This window comes from Rhinatrema bivittatum, chromosome 2 (genome assembly GCF_901001135.1).
Source record: "Rhinatrema bivittatum chromosome 2, aRhiBiv1.1, whole genome shotgun sequence".
In the NCBI taxonomy this organism is placed as follows: Eukaryota; Metazoa; Chordata; class Amphibia; order Gymnophiona; family Rhinatrematidae; genus Rhinatrema; species Rhinatrema bivittatum.
The window spans coordinates 54,753,648-54,778,688 of record NC_042616.1 but is presented as its reverse complement, the minus strand read 5'-3'; positions in this window follow the sequence as shown (position 1 = coordinate 54,778,688).

Sequence of the window (25,041 nt, the reverse complement as noted above, 5' to 3'; positions counted from 1 at the left end):
CTTGTGTTCCCCCAGGAGGCAAACTCATTGTACAACTCTAAAACCATGGAACGCAGCAGTCCACCATGCAGAGCCAGCAGTGGTAACAAGCAAGCTACACCCATGCTTATTTGTTTTACCCAGAGTATGTAATTCAGTCCTTGTTGGATAGATGTCTGAATATAAAACATATTTTCTTCATTCCCCTGCCGTTGAAGCATAGAGCTATGCTGGATATGCATTGAAAGTGAAGTATCAGGCATTTTTGGTTTGGGGTAGTAACCGCCATACAAGCAAGCTACTCCCCAGCTTTTATGTGGATGCAAATCCTTTTTTCCACATTACCTCTTGCCGTTGAAGCATAGAGCAATGTTGGAGTCGCATTAACCGTGTGCATGTTTATTGAATAAGGCTATTCAGCTCCAGGTAGTAGCCGTCATGCCCGCAAGCCACCCCATGCCTCTTCTCTTCATTCACTTCCTCAAGATTTTATGGATCCACAGTATTTATCCCACACCCCTTTGAAATCCTTCACAGTTTTGGTCTACACCACTTCCTCCGGAAGGGCATTCCAGGCATCCACCACCGTCTCTGTGAAGAAATACTTCCTGACATTGATTCTGAGTCTTCCTCCCTGGAGTTTTAAATTGTGACCCCTGGTTCTGCTGACTTTTTTGCAATGGAAAAGGTTTGTCGTTGTCTTTGGATCATTAAAACCTTTCAAATATCTGAAAGTCTGTATCATAGCACCCCTGCTTCTCCTTTCCTCCAGGGTGTACATATTTAGATTCTTCAATCTCTCCTCATAAGTCGTTTGATGAAGTCCTTCTACCTTTTTGGTCGCCCTTCTCTGGACCGCCTCCATCCTGTCTCTGTCCCTTCAGAGATACAGTCTCTCTCTATGCAGCCCAGCATTCTTCTGGCTTTAGCTATTGCCTTGTCACATTGTTTCCCCGACTTCAGATCGTTAGACACTATCACCCCAAGGTCTCTCTCCTGCCCCGTGCACATCAGCCCTTCTCCCCCCCATTGAATATAGTTCTTTCGGATTTCCACACCCCATATGCATGACTCTGCACTTCTTGGCATTGAATCTCAGCTGCCATATTCGACCACTCTTCCAGTTTCCTTAAATCCAGTCTCATTCTCTCCACTCCTTCCGGCGTGTCCACTCTGTTGCAGATCTTAGTGTCATCCGCAAAAAGACAAACCTTACCTTCTATCCTGTCCGCAATGTCACTCACAAAGATATTGAACAGGACTGGTCCCAACACAGACCCTTGCGGCACTCCGCTCAACACCGCTCTCTCTTCAGAGTAAGTTCCATTTACCATCACACATTGTCTTCTGTCCGTCAACCAGTTTGCAATCCAGGCCACCACCTTGGCACTCACTCCTAAGCTTCTTATTTTATTCACCAGTCTCCTGTGCGGAACAGTATCAAAAGCTTTGCTGAAGTCCAAGTAGATGACATTGAGGGCTCTTCCTTGATCCAATTCAGATTTGTCTGATAGGATCTTCCCCTGGTGAATCCATGTTGCCTCTGGTCCAGCAATTCTTCCGACTGTAGATAATTCACTATTCCTTCTTTTAACAGTGACTCCATTACTTTTCCCACCACCGAGGTGAGGCTAACTGGTCTGTAGTTACCAGCCTCTTCTCTGTTTCCACTCTTGTGAAGCGGGATCACCACCACTCTTCTCCAATCACTTTGTCTTCTCCAATCACTCTTCATACTACTACTACTACTAAACATTTCTGTGGCACTACTTGACATACTCAGTGCTGTACAAACAAATAAGAGACAGTCTTGCTCAATAGAGCTTACAATCTAATCAAGACAAGCATACAGGTTAGGTGACTTGGGGATTTTCATATAATAATCCAATGTTTAAAATTTAGTTATTGAGGTTGAAGGAGGACAATCAGGCTAAATATTTAAAAGCAGCCTCAAAAAGGTGGGGTTTTAGATGGGATTTAACAAGGCGAAAGAGGGAGCATGACACAACAGCTCAAGAAGTCTATTTCAAGCACATGGTGTAGCCAGGTGGAAAGTACGGAATCGAGAATTGGAGAAGAGAAGGATATATATAGGAGTGACTTGTCACATTAGTGCTTGTCATTGCAGTCTGCAGAAATATAGTTCCATTCCTGCTCGCTCATTGCTGCTGTTTTTCTGAAATGGTGGATCATCTACAACTCCCTCATTTGCACAGGCTGCCAGCATGGGACTTCCAAATGTTTCTCCAGTTTATGGATTATATACTGATTGCATTTATGGACTTTCGCTGCATATTCAACCTTGCATTCTTATCTCCCAGGCTGTCGGCGTGGCTCTTCAAATGGCTGGTGCCAGCTTGCCTCCACAGATATCCAGGGACATTCTGTAAGTCACTCAGAGTCCATTCAGCCCAGGCAAGCCAAAGACACACAGAGGGTTCTGGGGATTTCTCCATTTTGGTCTTCTGTGTTCAGGCATACTTCTCAAACCTTGTATTTTATACAATTACTTTGAAATCAGACTTATATTTTTTAACTCTACAATTACTTTCGAAGTGAAAAAATAATCATAAAATGTTACTTATGGGTTTTTTTTCTAGTTGGCAAGTGGATCACGGGCCATGCCTTCTTGGGCCAAGAATTTCCACTCTGGTGTGGAAATCCCAGGCTCACAGAGGCAGGGCCTGTCACGAGTGTCATAGGTGCTGCCCTCTTGGGCTAGACTTTCTACATCGGTGTAGAAAACTATGGCCCAAGGATAACAGGTCTGTTATAAAATGGAGTCGCACTGGTGAAGAAGGAAACCAGTCATTTATTAAAAATGTTATTAAAATCACATTTACATTTGAAACATTAAAAAACAAGTAGATAGCCACAGTATGTATTTTTCCTGGCATTCATCTTCCTTGAGGTTTGTGCTGATCTGAGAAGAGATAAATATTGGAGTTAGAATCACTTCCACACAACCTTCCCTACCCCTGTCAACTCTCCACCCCTTCCACCATGTGTAAAACAAAGCTACGAAATAGCCCACTATGAATTTGCAGCAGAGCTCATTCTCCCTTACTGTACTATTTCTATCCGCAGCAGGTGCGACCATATTCGGCTCTGGCCCCAGATCTGGATCCACATCCAGATGAATGCCATGCTGGAGGGTTATGTTATGGAGCATACAGCACACCATGACAATATCCGCTACTTTCTCTGGTGAATACTGCAGAGTTCCTCCAATGCAGGCAAGGCAACAGAACCAGATTTTCAAAAGGCCAAATGTAAGTTCTATGACTGCCCTGTTTTTCCTGAGCTCCTCATTATAGTGGATTTCTGCTACTGTACATAGTGCAGACAGGGGCATAAGCAGCCATGGCTTGCAGCAGTAAGCAACATCTCCTGCAAAAATGTTCCTTCTGCTAAATATTTGAGCCAGTGCCAGCTGCGCAAGGATGAAAGAGTCATGGCTGCTTCCAAAATATTTAGCGACAACCCTGCGGATCTTCATGTGCACATCGCACACAACTAGTATATTCAGCGAGTAGAAATGCTTTCTTCTATAGTATGACATTACGCTCCTGTATGGGGGATAAGAGTGAGATGGGTGCAATCGATTGCACCCATTACATTTGGCATGCCAGTTATATTAAAAACAAACTTCATTTCCTGCCACTCTGTAAGCTGCTATGAGTGCTTGATGTACTCCCCGGCCGATTTCATCATGGCTGAAATGTCTTGAAAACATCGACTGGTCCATACTGGCCACCACAGGCACCATATTCTGGAAAGAGCCATTAGCAAGAAAATGCAAGGTACCAAGAAGCTTGACCAAGCCTGGAATGGTGTGTCCATCATTGGTTAGAGGATCAGTATCATCTCTTGATTTCTTCTTAGAGAGAAAGTATTGCCTTGGACTCAGTCTATACGTCTGATTCACATCTGTCTCTGGTAACCGTTGCAGCGTTGTCCTCAGGTGAAATATTTGCTGCCTGCGTTCCCTTCTGCTAACAGCTTGAACCAGGATAGCCCATTCCTCTCAGACCCTCTTCGTCGGCAATAAAATGTCTGCTTTTTCTCTCTTTTCTTTGCTCTAAAGCGTCTGCCGCTCTAATTCTTTGGCTCACCCTTAAAATGTATCAATGCATAAAAAAAAATGTACATAATCCATCTTTACCACAGAATTGCTTAGAGAAGCATTTACACACAGCACCACAGTGTACTAAAATAGCTACAAGAAATGTGACTTAACTTTTACTCCTGCCCTGACCCAGGTGATAAATTTCCTGTGATAAAAAAAAAAAAGTGCTAAAATGTCTCCCTGCTAACGTGGCTCTTTACATTGCCCTGAAATAGCTAATACCCTCTTTTACACATGATTTGCATGCATCCACACTAAGCCTACTGCAGGTTTCGTAGCATGGAAGGGTTTGGTTCTAAAACCCATATTATATGCCTGAATCAGGTTAGCACTGAAAACCCATGGTAGGCTCAGCGTGGCTTATTACATCGGCCTCAATGTGTTATGGCCTTTTCCTCCAGGAACTTGTCCAAACCTCTTTTAAACCCCGCTATGCTAATCACTGTGATCGCATCCTCTGGCAACATTCCATATCTCGATAGTGCACTAAGTGGAAAATGTGCTGTCTACGATTTGCTTTGACTATGCTGATTGTTAGTTTCATGGAGTGTCCCTTTGTTTTAGTATTATTTGAAAGGGTAAATAGCATGGTGTCTAAACCTTCCAATTCAACAGAAAGCCAACAGGCAGTTGTGATAGTTTGTATTTTTATTATTTTATTATGTTTTAACATTTTATGTATGCTTTACTGTTTAATTGGTAGCAGTTTTTGCAGTAGGCGATGAATAAGTCTGTAATAAATATAAAGATAACAAATAAAAGTCGTCTACTCTCATTGCTTGCTTTCCGAGCCTTGCATATCCCTCTGAGAAAAGCAACTGATGCCCAAGTCTGAGACTCTTGTGTCTGGGTGGGCAAGGACAGCAGCCCGGTCTGGGGGAAGAGCATGAACCACACCCTACGTATCCACACTTGCCTTTGGAATTGGGAGTCCAGCCCCTCATTAAATAGGATGCATCATTTACTCAAGTCAGAAAATAGACAGGAAGGAATTGATATCTTCTTTTTTTGTACTCACTGCCGTTTGAGGTGCTGCACTGGGAAGACATAGGTCTTCTAATGTATGTCAGCGTGTGTACTGCTCGCTCTGTTGTAGGCTAAAAATCCCCATTAAAATTACTAATGGGGGGGGGGGGGGAAGAGGAGGAGACTCAGGCACTCCAGCACTAAATCTAGTGCAGTGAATTTGTGAAAGCTCTTTGGAACCAAAGCATTGACTGCTACAAAATAAATACATTAATTTTACTGTGTCTAGTCCTGCAGCATCTGCCTTCTTCTTGCCTCTTTGCTTCCCTGATATCAGACAACAGATTGATTTTAAGGAGCTGTTCATGGTCAGGCAGTCTAAAAATACATGTCCTGTTTTTGCCAAATGCACTGTCTCTGCGGAACTCCTTTACAGCAACTAATTAAAGTTGGGTTGAGAGCAGAACTGGAACTGGAAAGTGAGTCATTCACTGGCTCTTCGTGATGCAATAGGCACAGCTATGTATTTTTAGCTTTTTTTGTTAAGGTTGAATCCACCTCGGCTGCCTTAAGCAGCAGCGCCCCCTAGAGCCATATCCATGAAATAAAGTTATTCCTTTTTATTATTTCTAGTTATTTCTTTCTTCACTAGTTTTGCTTTTTTTGTTTTGTTTTGTTAGTTTTAGAGCACTTTTCATGGTCAGTTCCTCTATGGTAGGCATCACCAAGCTTTTCATGAAAAGGGACACATCGAACATTTCAAACCACAAAGAGGCTGCACGAGGGGGTGAGGGGTATTAGTGTATCCCCCTCAAAGGCTCAGAGTTTGACTAGTGGGGGTGAAGAGGGTGGCTGGCCCTCTCCTTCATCTGAAATGCTGGGGCAGAGGGTAGATTACTGGGGAAGGGAGAAGTAGGCAGGTCAAGAATAACATTTATATATTTTCAGAAGTGGGCAGCTCTGCTCCCTGCCTCCTCCCCTGTTCCTCAGCATTTGCCCTTGCCTCTCCCCCTTCTAGCATCTCTCCTCCTCTTCAGCTTCTCCCCTTCTTTCCTCCCCTCAGCATCGACCCTTCTTTCATAAGAAAATAAGACTTCCCATATTGGGTCAGATCAAAGGTCCGTTAAGCCCAGTGTCCTGTTTTTAACAGTGGCCAATCCAGGTCATAAGTACCTGGCAGGATCCCAAGGGGCAGATAGATTCCATGCTGATTATCCAAGGGATAAGCATCCTCTGGCAACGAATCCCAGAGCTTAATTATACCTTGAGTAAAAAAATATTTTCTCTCATTAGTTTAAATTTATTACCCAGTAACTTCATGGTGTCCCCTCTGGTCTTTGTACTGTTTGAAAGACTAAACAACCGATTCATGTTTACCCATTTCACTCCACTCATTATTTTATAAACCTCTATCATATCTCCTGTCAGCCGTCTTTTTTCCCAGCTGAAGAATCCTGACCTCTTCAGCCTTTCCTCATAAGGGAATTGTTCCATCCCCTTTATCATTTTGGTTGCCCTTCTTTGTACCTTTTCTAATTCTGCTATATCTTTTTTTGAACCGTGGTGACCTGAACTGCATACGGTACTCAAGAAGAGATAGCACCATGGAGTGATACAGAGGCAGTTTTATTCTCCAGTCCTTTCCTAATAATCCATAGGATTCTACTTGCTTTCTTAGCTGCTGCTGCTGCACACTTAGCAGAAGATTTCAGTGTGTTATCAGTGATGACACCTAGTTCCTTTTTCTGAGTGGTGACTCCTAATGTGGAATCTTGCATTTTGTAGCTATAATTTGGATTATTCTTCCCTAAGTGCATCATTTTGCACTTGTCCACATTAAATTTCACTTGCCATTTGTATGCCGAGGCTCCCAGTTTTGCAAGGACCTCTTGCAATTTCTCACAATCCTCTTGTGATTTAATAACTATCATTTCATTACCTTACTCCCTGTACCCATTTCCAGGTCATTTATAAATATATTAAAAAGTGGTCCCAGGACAGATCCCCGGGGCACTCCACTATTCACCTTTCTCCATTGGGAAAATGTACAATTTAGCCCTACTCTGTTTTCTTATCTTTAACTAGCTCCCACTCTACAATAGGATATTGCCCCTATCCCACAGCTTTTTTATTTCCTAAGAAGTCTATCATGAGGGACTTTATCAAACACTTTCTAGAAATCCAGATTCACTATATCAACTGGCTCACCTATATCCACAAGAGGACGTGAATAAAGAGGAGGCAGCAAAACACTGCACGAAGCGGCAGTAGCCACAGAGGCATTCACGGAGCGGGATGCCAGTGGTTGGTGTTCCACCTTCACGGAGCGGAAGGATGGAGGGCTGCCATCTCAAAAAAAAACAAAACAAAAAACCAGGGGTGGGTAAGAGTATGGGGCAGGGGTGTGGCCTGCTTGTTGCAGTGGTTGCTACCCCTAATTGAGCTGGATGTTCACTTGGATGCAGATCCGGCACTGCTCTCTACATTGGTGGTGGGGTGGAGGGGAATTAGGGCTGGAGGGTACTGGAAGCCAATAGTAACAGGTGGGTGAGAGAAAAAGATTAAAAAAAAAAAAAGTGCGTAGCTTGCTGGGCAGACTGGATGGGCTGTTCAGTCTTCTTCTGCCGTCATTTCTATGTTTTCTATGTATTTATGCCCTCTATAAAATGTGGCAGCTTGGTGAGCCAAGACTTCCCTTGGTTAAATGTATGTTGGCTTTGTCCCATTAAACTATGCCTGTCTATACTGTATGTTCAGCAATTTTGTTCTATATGATAGTTTCTACCATTTTGCCTGGCACAGACATCAGACTCACTAGCTGTAGTTCCTGGATCACCCCTTGATCTCTTTTTAAAAACTGGCGTTACATTGGCAACCCTCCAGTCTTCAGGTACCATAGCTGATTTTATTGAACGTTTACAAATTACTAATAAGTCATTTAATTTTTCTTTTCTTCTTTCTGCACTTTACCCGGAGAAGGGCAATGAAAATAATAAAGGAGAGGGAACAGCTCCCTTATGCAGAAGGGCTAAACAGATTAAGACTCTTCAGCCAGGAAAAGAGATGTCTGAGAGGGGATAGGATAGAAGTTTATAAAATCACAAGTAGTAAAAGCCCATCCAAGGATGGGGAAAAATAGTATAAAGTGTAAAAAGTGTATAATTGGGATGAGCAGTAATAGAGCGTGTACACTGAGCTGAGATGTACGGTGTCCATAGCAGAGAAGGGATTGGACAATTCAGAGAGAGAGAGAGAGAGAGGAAGAGCTAGAGAGTTACTCTGGAGGGAATTCTGTGCAAAAAAATGTAAATTTCTGTACACACATTTAAAATTCTGTGCACAAGAACTTTAAAATTCTGCATACTTTATGCAGGTCAAAATAACACAATATACCTGACGGTCTTTAAGTAATGAAGACTTAAAGATGCAGAGTTTTAAATATTTTGAGCAGAATTTCTCTAGAGGTTCACTGTAAGTGTCTCTTCCACCCTCTCTCCCTACTTCCTTGTCCAGTCTCCTTTCACTTTGCCCTCTCAGGCCTCAATTCCTCCACCTGCCACTATCTCTCCCCTCCCCCAATAGGCTTAACCCCCTTCCCCTCTAGCTCTGCTCCCAGAGTTTGACCCCTCTCTCCCTAGTGCTCCCTTACACAGGTTGCCTCTGTCCCTCTCTCTCACATACACACCCCCTCATACAGGCTCCCTCTCTCTCGCACATATACATCCCCTCATACATGCTCCCTCTCATACACACCTTCATACTGACTCCCCCTCTCTTTCGTGCACACAGACACCCTCATATAGGCTCCCTCCCTCTTTCTCTTATACACACACCCATACAGGCTTCCTATGTCTCTCTCACATACCTCTGCACATTGGCTCCCTCTCGCACTCATCCCCTCCCCCACACACATAGGCTCCCTCTCTCACACACATATCCCTTCATACAGGCTCTCACACATACACACCCTCACACAGGCTCCCTCTCTCACAATAAACAAGCACCCTCACAAACACAAAGTCCTTCACCATCTCCTCACACAGGCTCCCTTCTCTCTGGCAGCCAAAGCCCCACACTCTTATACATGCTCTCTCTCTCAGCCCCCCCAGGCTCGCAGTCTTACACACACACACTTACAGACAGACTCACTCTCACCAGGGCCTGCTCCATCTTAGCTGCGAGCAGGATGGCTTCCGCTCACGGAATGCCTGGGCCTGCTTCATCTTTGCTCTGAGTGGGCTGGGACAACTTTTCTCTTTATTATAGTTAGATGAGTGAGGTTAAACAGATAAAGGGGGGGACGGGGACATTTATTTACCCTTTCAAATTGTTTGAGGCTTAGTAGCTAGCAGATTTAAAACAAATTGGAGAAAGTATTTTTTTTTAACTCACCGTACAATTAAGCTGTGAAATTTGGGGGCGATCTGCTGCTGCTGACGGGGATGGCCGCATGATCGCAGGGCTCTCCCTCCCGGAACAACTAAAAGTCTTTTGCGATCAGCCTGAGCCCCCAGAGGCACTCTTTCGGTGAGAAACCATGCTGGCCTGAATGACCACGATGGTGACAAAATGAAAAACTGCTGACTTAAAGTAGTTTTCTTTCTCCAAAATCACCCCGGAGCTGGCAGATGAATCAGCTGATAGGCCCGAGCAGGCTGCAGCAGGAGCCTCCGAGCTCAATTTTCAAGAGGGCGTCAGATAAAGTGGAGACATTCAAACACTGCACGGAGCGGCAGTAGCCACAGCGGCATTCAAACACTGCACGGAGCGGCAGTAGCCACAGAGGCATTCATGGAGCGGGATGCCAGTGGCCAGTAGTTGGTGTTCCACCTTCATGGAGCGGAAGGATGGAGGGCTGCTATCTCCAAAAAAAAAAACAAAACAAAACAAAAAAATAAAAACAAGGGTGGGTAAGAGTATGGGGCAAGGGGGTGGCCTGCTTGTTGCAGCGGTTGCTACCCCTAATTGAGCTGGATGTCACTTGGAGGCAGATTCAAAGCTGCTCTCTAAATTGGGTGGAGGGGAATTAGGGCTGGAGGGTACTGGAAGCCAATAGTAACAGGTGGGAGAGAGAAAAAGGGGAAAAAAATGGATAAAGTGCATAGCTTGCTGGGCAGACTTGATGGGCCATTTTGGTCTTCTTCTGCCGTCATTTCTATGTTTCTATGAGAGCTCCAGGTTAGTAGGACAGAAAATGCAGCAGGCATCCCATAGCTTCGGGATGAAATTCAGGGCTGTTTCTTAGAAATAAGGGCTGATCGTAAGACTCACAAAAAAGAACTGTTAGTATCCATTACTGATTTAAGGGAAGATCTGGTGTCGTTGGGCCACCGCATGGATGATCTTGATGTGAGGGCGGACAACCATGCTGCCGCCCTAAATAAATTACAGGATCAGCATGGTTCGATGGCCACGGAGGTAGCTGACTTGCAAGAGAAATTGGAAGATTTGGAAAAATCGCTCCTGCAGGTGCGATACTAGGATCCCCGGGGTCCCTGACTCAGCTGCCTTTGCAAATGCTATAGAGATGGCTGAGAAAGTTTGCCAATTTATTCTTCAAGAGGGGCAATCCACAAATGGTGAGTGCGCTGCAAATTCGTGCACCATCAAAATAGAGCGAGCACACAGGGCCTTGGGCCAGAGGTCAGAAACCAGACCGAGAGACATCATCATATGCTTCCACAGCTTTGTACAAAAAACTCAGATTTTGGTAGCAGCTCAAAAGAAAAATAATTGGTCATGGGAGGGCCACGTTATCAGCATCTATCAGGATTTGGCGGCTTCGACGCTGAGGCGGAGGTATGATTTGAGAGAGGCGACGGCGCTCCTGAGGGCTGAAAATATTCGGTATCGATGGACCTTTCCTTTTGGTCTACAGTTTACGGTGAACAGCTCGACCCACCGGGTGAAAACCCTAGCTGAAGCAGCAGCGGCCCTGGACAAGGCAGGCCTCAAGCTCAACATCTCTCCTTCCAAGAGCGTGCCCAAATCACAGAAACTAGATGACCAACCACGCTGGCATTGGGTTGGCAAGGGAGGACAGCAGTTAAGGAGACACTCGGAGGATTCGAGAGCAGCCCTTTCGGACCAGGGCTGAAGCTTGAACTGTTATCCTTTTGCGTTTACTAATTTCTACTACCTCGAATAGGGGTTTACTTGTTGGATTTCCCGGGTTAGTTTGTCTAGACAGAGGAATCCACTCTAAATCTCTCCAGAGTCAAAGGGACTGGTTTATTATTATTATTAACCTGGTTTCTTATTCAGGTTTTTATCAATTGTAACTAGTGTTTTCTGCATATCAAAGATCAGTCAATAGTACATTGCTTGATTGTTCTGTGGGGACGGGTGGGGGGCTGTCTCTAGCAGCGGCAGGGGCCCTCCCAGGATGAGGAGAGGAAATGACCATCCAGGTGGTTAGGAGGTCTAGCTGGGGGGGAGGGGGTCAGGGGGGAGGAGGTTTCTCCAGAGGGAGCTCTTATTACACTATATAACGGGGGGAAAGGACGGGGATCAATGGGAGTCACTAATACTGCTCTAAGGAGCCTATATTTACTCTTCCCTTATGGCGCTGGCTGAGCATATTGTCTCTATAAATGTGAAGGGACTCACTCATCACCGCAAACGCTTCCTATTGGAACAGGAGTTACTAGCTAAGAGGGCATCCATTACGCTGATCCAAGAAACTCATCTACACAAACAGCATGAACACTTACTGTCATTTCAGCAATTTCCTCAGATATCTGGCAGCATGCTCTAAAGTAGCTAAATACAGGGGTGTGGGCATTTTGATTAACAGGGACTTGATCCATGAGGTGTTGGCTGTCATCACAGATCCTCAGGGAAGGTACATCCTTCTAAAGTTACGTTTGGGGATGGAAGTTATTACTATATTAACTGTATATGCTCCCAACATTGGCCAGGGCCATTTCTTTGATGCTCTGGACACCCTCTTAGTGAAGCACTCGGAGGGGCTACTTATACTTTGGGGTGATTTCAATGTTACCTATAATCCTAAATTAGATAACTCCTCACAAGCTTCTCATAGCTCCGGCCATGCCCACTGATCTCTCAAATCCCTCGTTACAAGGAGGGGCTTACATGATGTATGGAGGCAGAGGTATCCCCATTCCCGTAGCTATTCCTTTTACTCATCAGCACACCAATCATATTCCTGGATTGATTTTTTCTTGGTGGGAGCCCTGGTTCAAAACAGAGTAACACAGATAGATATTGATTCCATCACATGGACAGATCATGCCCCGATTTGGATGGAAGTGCAGTTGACCACAGCTCTGCCAGGAGTCAGATTCTGGAGGCTAAATGAATCCTTGTTACAAGATCCCCAATTTGTGCGCTGCTTAGGGGAGGGTGTCCGAGAATATTTTCAAGTCTACACCACTTCCACACATACCTCCCCAGTGATTTGGGAATGCTCTAAAACAATTGCAAGGGGGTTAATATCCCAAGCCACTTTTTGCAAAAGACAGAAAGGAGAGCGGAGGGCACAACTGGTACAGGAGATAGCTCGACTCACCCAGCTACATCAAGCTAATCAAAGCCCTAAGGTCTATAGGGAGTTGGAATCTGCGAGGGCTGATCTGCAAACCTTAAACTCTGAAGATATAGCTCACGCTTTAGATATTACTAAGCAGTGCTATTTCGAGGAGGGAGATAAGGTAGGGCGTCTACTAGCAAGACGTTTGAAGGCAGTCCTAGCTCAGAATAATATTGCCAAAATAAAATCTGCAAGTGGCCAGTTTGTAACCTCCTCTGAAGATATTAGACGCAGTTTTTCAGATTTCTATGCTACTTTATATACAGCCGATGAGGCTATACAGGAGGTGGATATGGACGCTTACTTAGCCACATTAGCCCTCGCAGAACTTACGCCTGAACAGCAGGCATTTTTGGATAACCCCATAAGGGAGCCTGAAGTACTCCTGGCCATTAAAATGCTAAAAGCGGGTAAGTCCCCAGGGTTGGATGGTTTGATGGGAACCTATTACAAAAAAGTAGCCCATGTACTAGTCACCCATTTAACTGAGATGTTTAACTCCCTTAGGACGGATGTCTCCCTTGCAACTCATGCCAATGTAGTGGGCATAACAATCTTGGCAAAGCCAGGACGGGACACAACCTTGTGTGGGTCCTTCAGGCCAACATCTTTGATCAATGTAGATCTTAAGCTATTGGCAAGAATTTTGGTGGAGAGATTGAAAACTGTTTTCCCTAATTTAATACATACTGACCAGGTATGCTTTGTGCCTGCATGCATGGCCAGTGATAATATACACAAAGTGGTCGATATTGTGGATTGGGTCCAACGCAGACAATCTCCCTTGGTTTTACTGGCAATGGACGCTGAAAAGGCGTTTGACCTAGTACATTGGCCGTTTTTATTTAAGGTATTACAAAAACTGGGGTTTGGGGGGGCAATATCGGAAATGGGTAATCAAGTTATATGATTCTTCCCAAGCCCAGGTGAAGGTGAACGGAGGCTATGGACTTAGTTTTCCCATCCAATGGGGAACTAGACAAGGTTGTCCTTTATCCCCAATGCTTTTTGCTCTTTTTCTAGAACCCTTTGCAACCCTGGTGCGGAACTTGAAGAGCATTAGGGGTGTCGAGGTTGAGACCTCTCAGAACAAGCTATCCCTTTTCGCTGATGATGTACTGTTCACCCTTACTGAGCCTTACAAATCATTGCGAGGGGTGGTGGAGGAATTAGATTGCTTTCATAAGGTAGCAGGCTTTAAGGTAAATTATGATAAATCTGAGATCTTAAAATGTTAATTTATCTAGGATGGAGACAGACCACATTACTTGGGATTTCCCATTTAGGTGGGCTAAAAAAATCAAATACTTGGGGGTACATATGAGTGCAGACCTATCTGAATTATTTGCCCTCAATTATGCTCCTCTATGCAAGAAAATTGAGAAAGATCTCAATACATGGAATCGGGAGCATTTCTCTTGGGTAGGACGAATAGCGGTCATCAAGATGAATGTCTTACCTAGGCATTTGTACTTTTTTTTCTACTATACCCATTCACATATCTGCAAACATTTAAAAAAATGTGGCAGAAAAAGATTTTGACTACATATGGAAGAAGCGACCCCCTCGGGTGGCCAGAGCTATCTTATATCTTTCTAGGCAACGTGGTGGTTGGGGTGTTCCTAATCTGATGTGGTATTTTGGTGCGGCTCAACTCAGGGCCTTGGTAGATATCTATAAATCAGAAAGAAGTAAAACAGTGGGTGAGCCTGGAACAAGCTATGCTGCGCAGGATGCCGCTGCAGGCCTTACCTTGGCAGCCCAAGGTGATGTGGAGGCCCGTGATTTATATGCCCTTGGCACTGGGGAACATGCTTAAAGTTTGGACTCAATGGCGAATCAAACTAGTGGGCTCCTTTCAATATTTTCATTTATCCCTTTTATTCCACAATATTAGTTTTAAGGCAGGCTTAGTCTCCCCGGTTTTCTCACAGTGGGATGTGGCGGGTATTGTATGCATTAGTCATCTGTGGAAGGAGGGCTCTATAATAACATTTGCTGATTTCCAGAGTAAAGTCCCAGGGAGCACCCAGCACTTTTTTAATTTTGCCCAGGTTTGCCACTTTTTGATAACATTAAAGGGCGGTCTGCATATATATTCCAGCTAAACCCTGCCAAATCTATGTGTTAAACGTAAACCCCTTGAAACAGAAGTTGCTTAAAAACCTTCAAGCTTGGCGTGGTCTCCCACTTTCACTATCAGGTAAGATACTATTATTGAAAATGATGGAAATATCCAAATGGTTGTATCTTTTTCATATGTTACCTGTCTGGCTGAGGAAACTGAATATTCTTGATATCCAAACAGAACTTATTAAATATTTGTGGGCCGGTAAACGAGCTTGTATATCCTTAAAGACTCTTATGAAACCAAAACCGGACAGGGGCCTCAACTGCCTGGACTTAGAGAGTTACAACCACGCTAGTTTACTTCGACACATAAGGGACTGGATATTCGACACGGAGCTTTATTCTCCTCTGAGCCACTACAAAAATTGGTTGATTTCATATGCTCCGGGGGCCGTACTACATGTTGACTATAGACTTCTTCCTAAATATGTAACTGGCAGTGTGGTTATCAGACCCCTTCGCATGATTTGGAAGGTAATATGCAAAAAGCTTAAGGTACAGCAGCGTATCTGCCTATTCGAGGATGCCCTACCTTTGCACCAGGCTTGACACAAGTACTCTTTCAAACATGGTCCTCGCTCGGCCTGAAGTTTCTTTTCCAGCTCCTAAAGGAAGGGGCCACTCCAACTCAAATCCTCAGTTTTCAGGCACTCAGAGCGAAGTACCTACTTCCTGCTACTGACTTTTATGGATATTTGCAGCTTTGGCATTTTTTGCTGGATGAGCTAAAAGACAATCCTTCTTTTCACAAGCATCAAGTATTGCAACAGTTGTTAGGCACACATGGAAAACGTCAAACCTGCTCTCAATATTATTCGGCCCTAGTGGCTCTCCATTCTTCCTCAGCTCTAGACCTTGTGGCTATAAAATGGAGTAAACACCTTCCACAAGGGATCTCATGGACGGATATTCACTATTGTTTTCGAAGTACACCTGCCACCGTGGAAAATGTGACTTTAAGAGATAAGCTATACAAATTCCTTCATCAAGCCTACTATTCGCAACATCGTGCATATTATGTGGGGGTTACTACAGACCAATTATGTATCCGTTGTGCACACACCTACCCAGATTTCTATCACTGCTTTTGGTCATGCCCTGCAATACAAAAGTTCTGGGAGTATCTGCAGGAACAGGTTACACAACTGTGGGGGACTGTTCTCCCATTGGAGCCTAGGGTGTGGCTCTTTGGAGCATTGGCCTTGGAAGACAATCAGTCCCAACTATTGGACAAAATCTCACTTATTGCCAAGGTCACTATTCTGGCACAATGGACGAATCCTACTCCTCTATATCAGACTTTTTGGAAGAAGAAATTACAAAACTTAATGCATATGGAACTCCTGACTGCACGGCAGGCATCCCCAGCTAAATGCGGCAAGATAACACAAATATGGGAAGTCTTTACGAACTTTCTAGTGCAGTTACCTCTTTTCTTCCCCAACAGTGCTGTTATACGGTCAACGCTAGGGATCCTTGTATACTTAACCAGTATTTAAGACTGTCAAGAATAGAATCTAAATATAGTCCCTGTGTCCTTTACAATTTATTACTAAACAAAAGAGTAGTCTGTAATATGGCGATCTTAACAATGCCTCCCTACCCGACTCAGATATATAGCTGTCACTAGCAGGATTTGGTAAATCAATAATTTTTTTGTGGAGTGTAAAGCTTACTCTGTGCTTATTGCCAAGGACACAAGAACACTTAGACTCAGTAAAAGTATAATGTATTTTTATTAATCAATATAAGTGTTCTCGGGAGATGCTGGGTACTGGGTGCCCTTACTCTTACAAACTGACCAGCATCTTTGTATACAGGAAGTGATCCTTCTTTTATAGATAACATACAATATTGTGGAAGCTTCTAGACTTGCGTGACTGCCCAAAGAATTATTTGCATAAATTGTGATGTCAAATGCATGATTAAATCATCCCTAACTATCCCTGATTGGCTTCCCAGGATGTGTAGCCCGTTTCCCATGACTTTCTTTGTTCTGTTAAACTCTTACTGGTAAAGGCAATCAACACGTCTGTAACTGTGTGGATTACAAACTCCTGAGAATATTGCCTGAAGCTCCCCTTTGGTGACTATGAATAGACATCACCTGTCTGGTGCCAGCTTGCCTGCCTCTACAAATATCCATGCTCAGAAAGTCACTCAGTCCAGGCAGGCCAAAAACACGCAGAGGCTTCTGGGGATTTCCTTCTCCATGTTGGTTTTCTGTTCAGGCATACTTCTCAGGAGCATTACAGAAACATGCTGACATTAAGCAAGAAAAAGATTTTTCCACACAGTGCTCACATTATCAATATACGATTCGGCACCTTTTTAAACTATATTATAAAGCCACACGAACCAATTCCAAACAGGAGCAAGTTTCAATTTTTTGTTCTAACAAATTGGAGGATTAGATCTGGAGCCTTAAGTGTGGTATTAATGACAATGCAGTCCTCAACCTAAGAGGATGGTATATGTAAAAGCTTTTTCTCAGGAAACTTGGTCAGAAGTAGAAGCCAGGTGGCCAGTTTGGATTTAGGTTCTTCCTTTTGGCTGACCACTGCCCCTGGAATGTTCTTACATCAGGAAGGTCTCTTGAGTCATTCTTATTTGCGTGATTATTAACCAAACACAAATCCCCCAGCACCCACAAATGGAAAAGACTATTGAAGGCCTTCTCAGAAGAGGATATGCCAATATGCTTATGTTAAACTCATGGATGCTAAAGTTTGTCATGTCTCTATTAAATGAGCTTGAAATTGTCTTTAACCAGTGGCATTATTGGGTGAATGGCAGGAGTTTAGTTTGAGCCACCCAGTGGCTGTATCAGATCTAGAGGACTTCATAACTTATATAGAGGCACCCATTCTGAAGAGAGGACCCCTCAAAATGTAGTTGACCTGTGCCAGATTTGAAGTAGGTAAAAAAGTTCTTGTCTTAAACCACTTAAGAGATGGAAAACCAACATTAATCCCATTGAGCCAGATGCACCAAAACTACTGCTGTGGTATTTAGCAGACAACTGAGCACAACCTAAAATGCTTCTTGCATCAGAGGAAAGACAAGAAAAAACAAAAAAGTGTTAGGGTTCAAACAGGCAAACTAAGGCAGAGCCACTCTAAATGACTTACAAGATCCACTGATCTATCATAATTGGGCCCATATCTGGAGAAATGGACGACTGCTTATCCTTTGCTTCAAAGACTGGACCTTCAGGAAATTCTGTGGTTCCTTAACATTTCTCACTCTTGGAACTTTGAAATCTACAATGACATCAACCTTTACCTTCTAGAAGCATTTGGGATGGTAAGTGACTGGATATTCCTGGTTCATCCTTAGGGAGGAATCTAACATTTCCAGACAGACTCTCAGACTGTGACCCTTCTCTAGGTCCTCACTGAAAAGAAGCCTGCCCTTGAACAGAAGCTTGGCTGGCTGACTCAGAAATTGAATCCACAAACCAAATCCACAGCCACACAAGTGTCTGCTATACTAGAAGCCATGCTCCTAGCCACAGTATTAAAGATGCATTCACTTAAAGGCAGCCCCCTCAGTTCCAGTTGCATGCTTCTGCAGGATTGAAGTGTTGCTTTCCTGCAAAATTCTCCTGCATATGATAACTGCAACCCTGCAACAGTCCCAACTCAGTTACATGTCACCTGAAAAGATATACAAATGTTCCTGCTTCTTGGGAATCAGTCTTGCCTCCCCCCCCCCCCAACCCACAGCAAACCCCTTTAAAACTGGCTTCAGGAGAATCACATTCCACAGCACAAAAAAAAAGTTTTCTTCAAATTCCTGACATTGTCTGAAGCATTGATGAACCCAGCCTTCCAAAAGGAAATAATTCTGTGCAAAAATATGAGTATGAAAATGAAGGTAGTGGGAGAATCAGAAACCAACCCTAGTTTTTCTTTTTGAAGAGATCCAGACAGAAGAGAGGGATGGGGAGGGGGAATAATAGGGAAATGGGAGGAAACAATGAAATCTCAAACAAAAACCATTGGACACCCCCTAGTCCAAGGCCATGCTCAACTAGGGGAAAGAGCACAAAACTTATTGCAAGAGCTACCCTTCCAATTCAATCCTTTTCAAACAGTTATTTAGACCTCAACTCAGATCACAGGACATGCAGACAGAAAATCCTGGCAGGTTGAGGGCAGCACAGGAGCCTATGAAAGGTGACATCAGCTAGTCTGTTAATCTCTGCCTCCATCTGCTGTCGATTGATATAACCATGCCTTTAGATTAGTCTAGTTCAGGGGTCAGGAACCTTTTTGGCTGAGAGAGCCATAAACGCCACATATTTTAAAATATAATTCCATGAGAGCCATACAATATGTTTAAAACTAAATACAAGTAAATGTGTGCATTTTATGTAAGATCCCACTTTTAATGTACAATAAGTCTCTGAAAATATTACACCAGGCCTTAAGACACCAATACATCTCCTATTAGGAAAACGGACCAAGTCAGGCTGCTATAGAGTCCTACACAGAAACACGCCAGCAGAAAACCTCACCTGAATCACGTGCTGTCCCTCACCTAACATAGAATAAAGAGACCAAAACGCATAACAAGAAGCATGCAGAAAAACTGAATTGGAAACTGCAACAAGCCAGAGTCTCTGTATGCAGTGTAACAAAGGAAAAAAGAAACATCACCCATCCTTATAAAACAAATCAAGAAATATAAAATCATCAGCAGTAAAACTGTACTAACAAAAAGAACATATTTCGAAACAGCTGATGAGAGGAATATCCAATAATTAAAACTCATATAAAACATTTCCAGATACCAACAAAATATTTCAAAATAGCAGACACAAAGATCCAGTAATGAAAAATAATAAGGATACAAAAATTTTTTTGCTCTGCATATCTGGGAACGTTTGATATCCAGGTGTCCTGAGATTGTTCTGAATTAGCAGGAGGTGGGGTGGTTTGCTTGGAACTTTCTCCTCTCTCAGTCACATACCAGCGCTCTCTCTCACACTGGCTCTCAATGACACACCTATACACACATGCTCTCAGTACTCACATATACACATGTTTTTTCTCACTCACTTATATAGGCTCTTAATTACACATTTACACACATGCTGTCTATCTTTTCACGCTTACACACACACAGGCTTTCAATCACATAAATACATGCTGTCTTTCTCTCACACACAGACTCTCATTCACATGCTTACAAACATGTCCTCTCTTTCTCTCATTTACACACAGGCTCTCAATCACATATTCACATGCTCCCTCACCTAAATCAGCTCTCAATCACACACAGACACACATGGTCTCTCTCTCTCATTTAAACACAGGCTCTCAATCACATACTCACATGCTCCATCACCTAAACCAGCTGTCAGACACAGACACACATGATCTCTCTCTTACTTATACACACAGGCTCTTAATCATACATACACATGATTTCTCTCACACACAAAGGATCTCAATCATACACTCATACACACATACTCTTTCACACAAACAGGTTTTCAATCACAAACTTACACATACAGGTTCCCAATGGTAAACTTACATTCATGCTCTCTCTCTCACAGGCAGGCTCTCAATCACAGACATACTCTCTTTCACATACACAGGCTCTCAATCATTCACATACATGCAATCTCACTCACACACACAGGATCTCAAACACACACGCTTGCTCGCTCATTCACTCTCTCTCTCCCCCACCCCCACCCCAGGAACTCGCGGCAGCAGCAGCCTCCTCCCAACACTAACCTCCTTCATTTTCAGCCCTCGCGGAGGCGGAGTCCCATCGGCCGCGGTTGAAACTCTTCATTTTCCTCCGAGCCGCGCTGCAGTCTTCTTCCCACAAGCGTGGCCTCTTCTTCTCGCGCAGGCACCCGATGCTCACCACTTCCTCTTCCGGGCCGCGGGAAGAAGAGAGCACGCCGGCGTGCTCTCTTCTTCCCGCGGCCCGGAAGAGGAAGTGGTGAGCATCGGGTGCCTGCGCGGGAAGACTCCCGCGCAGGCACCCGATGACTCCAGCGCTGGCACCCGGCTGACTCCAGTCGTGCCGCTGCCGGCGTGCTCTCTCCTCCTCCACCCCCCCCCCCCGCGGCCCGGAAGAGGAAGTGGAGAGCATCGGGTGCCTGCGCGGGAAGAAGAGACCACACTAGCGTGGTCTCTTCTTCCGCGCAGGCACCCGATGCTCACCACTTCCTCTTCCGGGCCGCGGGGGGGGGGGGGGGGGAGGAGGAGAAGAGAGCACGCCGGTGCCGCTGACTCCAGCTGTCCCGCCGCGTTCCGCCCGGGCTGACAGCATTTTAAGCCCGGGCGGCGGAGGACCGGGGAGCAGCTGGGTCAGCGGGGAACCGCGAAGTGTGGCGACACTTGTCTGCGAGCCAGATGCAGCCCTCAAAAGAGCCATATCTGGCTCGCGAGCCATGGGTTCCCGACCCCTGGTCTAGTTGGTTGACAAAGTCTCCCATCCCCCACTCCAATACAGTAACTATCAAAAGGGAGCCACTTAGGAGGAAGCAAAGGTAAGAGGGAAAAAGATAGGGTAAGACATTACTCAGAAAAGTCTTCCTAAAAATCACACTTCCCTAAGGTGACCCAGACTCAATAGGAAAAGGAGCAGAACACAAGACTCGCTCAATCAAGGAAGTATCTATTGTCCTAGGATCCACACAAGCTCAAAATGGGAAGGCTAGCTTCAGGAGGAAACTGCAAGAAAAAGCTTCACCAGGTGAGGTCAGACCAAAACCTAGGATCCGAAATCCTGTTGTACCCATCCACAGAGCATACTGGCCTTTGCCCATGCTGCACTATACTATACATCAGGAGTGGCCACTCTTTCATGCATCAAGAGCCAAATCAGACTACACAGTATCAAAGAGCCTCATGTTTTCAAGAAATGGTAGGATCCTCTTTTGCAGGAGCAGGGCCTTTGCAAAGGACATTAAGGCAACTGCCCAGGGCACCAAGCTGTAGGAACACCTTACTACCCCTGAGAATCTTAAGTCTGCAAGTATACAAACCCAAAGGGGAAGGGGGGGCACCAAGTCAACCCTTGCCCGATGTGCCATTTTTTTTCCCCCAGCAACTCTCCCTCATCCCTACCAGTATTTCTCAGCACTACCACTCCCATCCTATCCTTAGGATCTCTCAGTTCTCCTGCCAATCTGTCCCTCTCTCAATTCCCCCATCCTATCTCCATTAGTTTGACAAGCATCTCTTATGCTTTGCCCAATATCCATTTCACCCTGTCCCCTCCGCTCTCAGCAGCCTCAGCATTACATCCCTCAACCTCCCCCCCCCCTTCCCCCCCCAAGACTCAGCAACCCCAGCATAACATCTCCAGGACCCCTGTCTCCAGCACCAGTATCCCAACCCTTTCTTGCTCCCCCCACCTCTTTAAACCATCACCCCTACCCCTTTCACCACCCTCTGGCTCACACATACTGATATGATGGTTCAGAACTTTGGCTCATTCAGCCAGTCCCAGAATCCTCAGCGGGCTGATTCACACTGAAACTGTTAAGATAAAGTGAACTTCTGACCACCTTAGACTCAAGAATGTGGAAGATCTGGGAAACCTGTAGGCTCTGTAAAGCCTATAATTAAAGGCCAGATGGCAATATTTAAATCATCATACAAGGACCATAATATAAGTTTGGTTCTCACAGAAACCAAAATAGAAGCTTGTGTCTCACAGATTCCTCTCTCACTGACAGGAGCCAGGTGAACTGAAGATTCCCGGAGGTTACAGCTTTAAAGGTCTGGTATCAGCAACAGAATTCAGGCCTACTATCTATTCAGAACACAGAAGATCAGAAGGAACAAAGTTCATCAAAGCCATGTTGATAAAGGAACTTTTATGGTGGGAGGAGATTGTTTTCAGGATAGACAAGTTTAGTTTATGACATTGACAAATTGGTGAAGGATTTTCTCACAAGCATTTTCTATGTATAGTTGAAAGTATAAAATGACAGCATGTACCAGAGATTACAAGACACATTGATGCTCTACCTGTCTTGCAAGGTTAGCATATGTGCGTCCAAAGATATGGAATATTAAATTTATATTTGTTCTAAATAAAATTCTGATTCATATCTTTGAAAAAGTGCTGACAAGCGTCGTATACAAGTCTAATAATTAGACAATACATATTCTCACAGGACAAGTAGGATGGTAGTCCTCACAAATGGGTGACATCGAGGATGGAGCCCTGTACGGAAAACTTTTCTGTCAAAGTTTCAACAAGCTTTGACTGACACTGGCACACTGGGTGCACTGAGCATGCCCAGCCTGCAATTATCCCTGTGAGCCACAGGTGTCTCCCTCAGTCTTCTTTTTTCCGCTCTGCAGTCAGCATAGCGGTTGGAGCTCTGTGAGGATTTTTTAACTAATTACCTCATGGAAACACTTAACTTTTCACTTCAAAAAACACTTTTCCCTGCACAGGTCTCCCTCCGCGTACGTTTTTACGACGCTCGGTGAGTACTAATTCTTATTTTTCGGTCGGTTCCTGTCACTATCTTAAGGCTGTTAACTGACTGAAGCCTTCCCTTCCCCCATTTTTCAGTTAGCTTTAAACAGCTTGCGAGTATCTCTGTGACACTCTGCTTGCTTATGCTAGTGGGGTAGGGATTTTTTCCTTAACTTTAGGACCTCTGTAGCTTCAAGTCCTTCGTTCCCTGGTACCCTCACGCAGTCGATACGCTATCGCTACACCGGTACCCTCCTAAACCGCCCTGGGCTTTTATATGTCATCAGCGCCCCTCCCCCCACGGTGCCCTGATGCCTTTATCCATGTTTTTTGCTTTTCAGTGCTACCAGGCTTTTTCCTCCTACGCACTGTTTTTTTCCTTGGGCTTCCTCGGTGCCGTCCCTACCCGGATGCATGCCATTGACGCACACGCTGTTAGTCACTGCCATGCATACTCGGGTCGCCGCCACCGCTGCCCGAGACACTTTTTAACGATCCCAGGGTCACTTCATCGATGCCACCCCCCCTTTTGGGGATGCCATCGATGTCCCATCCTCCCCACCGATGTCCAGCCCTTTTCCATCGGTGGGCATCGGTGCCACATCGATTCGTCGGTGGGCATCGATGCCGGATGGTCCCCATCAGTGGACATCGGTGCCGGATGGTCCCCATCAGTGGACATCGGTGCCGGATGGCTTGTCCGTCGATGGCATCGGTGCCGGATGGCCGTCCGTCGATGGCATTGGTGCCAGGTCCTTTTGCATCGATGGACACCGATGCCCAGGTGTTTCATCCATGGGCATCTATGTTAGAATGCATCCATCGAGGGCAGTCGATGCCAGGCTGCTCCCATCGGTGAAATTCGATGCCCAGGTGGGTCCCATCGGTGGGTATCCATGCCGGCTCGATTCCGTGGATGGGCGTTGATGCCAATGCCAGCCTTATGGCTGGCATCGATGCCCATGCCGATTCCAGGACTGGCGTTGATGCCGGGATGGAATTCATCGACTGGGAGATCCATGCCATCGATTCCATACGTGTCCATATCGATGCCACCGACACACGTGTCTGGGGCACCGATGCCATGTACACTTGGAAATCTGAGTCTGTCCAAATCGATACCGTCAACGTCTGTGGCCCTATAGTTGATGCCCGTGGCCATGCCACAAACGGCATAAATGCCCGCCTCCATGCATCGATGCCCTCGACACCTCCGTTTTCCTTCGGTGTCCTTGACGCCCTATTGATTCGACTTCGACTCAGTCGATGCCGGTATCTTTTTCAATAACGGCAATGTTTTTCGATTATTCGATTCCACATCGTTTCAAAGATACCTATGCCACTGCTGTCAGTGCCCGTCACTGTCATCATTCTCCTGGCCAGTCATCGACGATTTTTCATACCCATTTTGATGATATCCTCGAAGCCCCTTAGGTTGCCTTCAATATCGTCAATACCGACATAGCACCGCCACATAATACCCTCGCCTCCTCACATTGCTCCACGCTTTGGGTTCTTTTTTAAGCCCCGTATTAGCTTAAGACACTCCATTGTGTCAGGAGCAGAGCAGGCGTGCTGACAGTTCGTCATCGATCGCCTTCCAGGACGACGAGGGCTTCCATCTCGGCGCTGGGGAAAGACCGGGCCGAGCACCGTGGCACCCATCATCGCCGACATCGTGATCATCCGCCGCTGACGCCATCCAGCACATCGGTGCCATCCTTCTCCAGGCTGGACAACGCTCGGGCAGAGCGACATCACCACTGCCATCAGCACTGTTCCTACAGTTTTGGCAGTCCTTGGTGATCCAGAA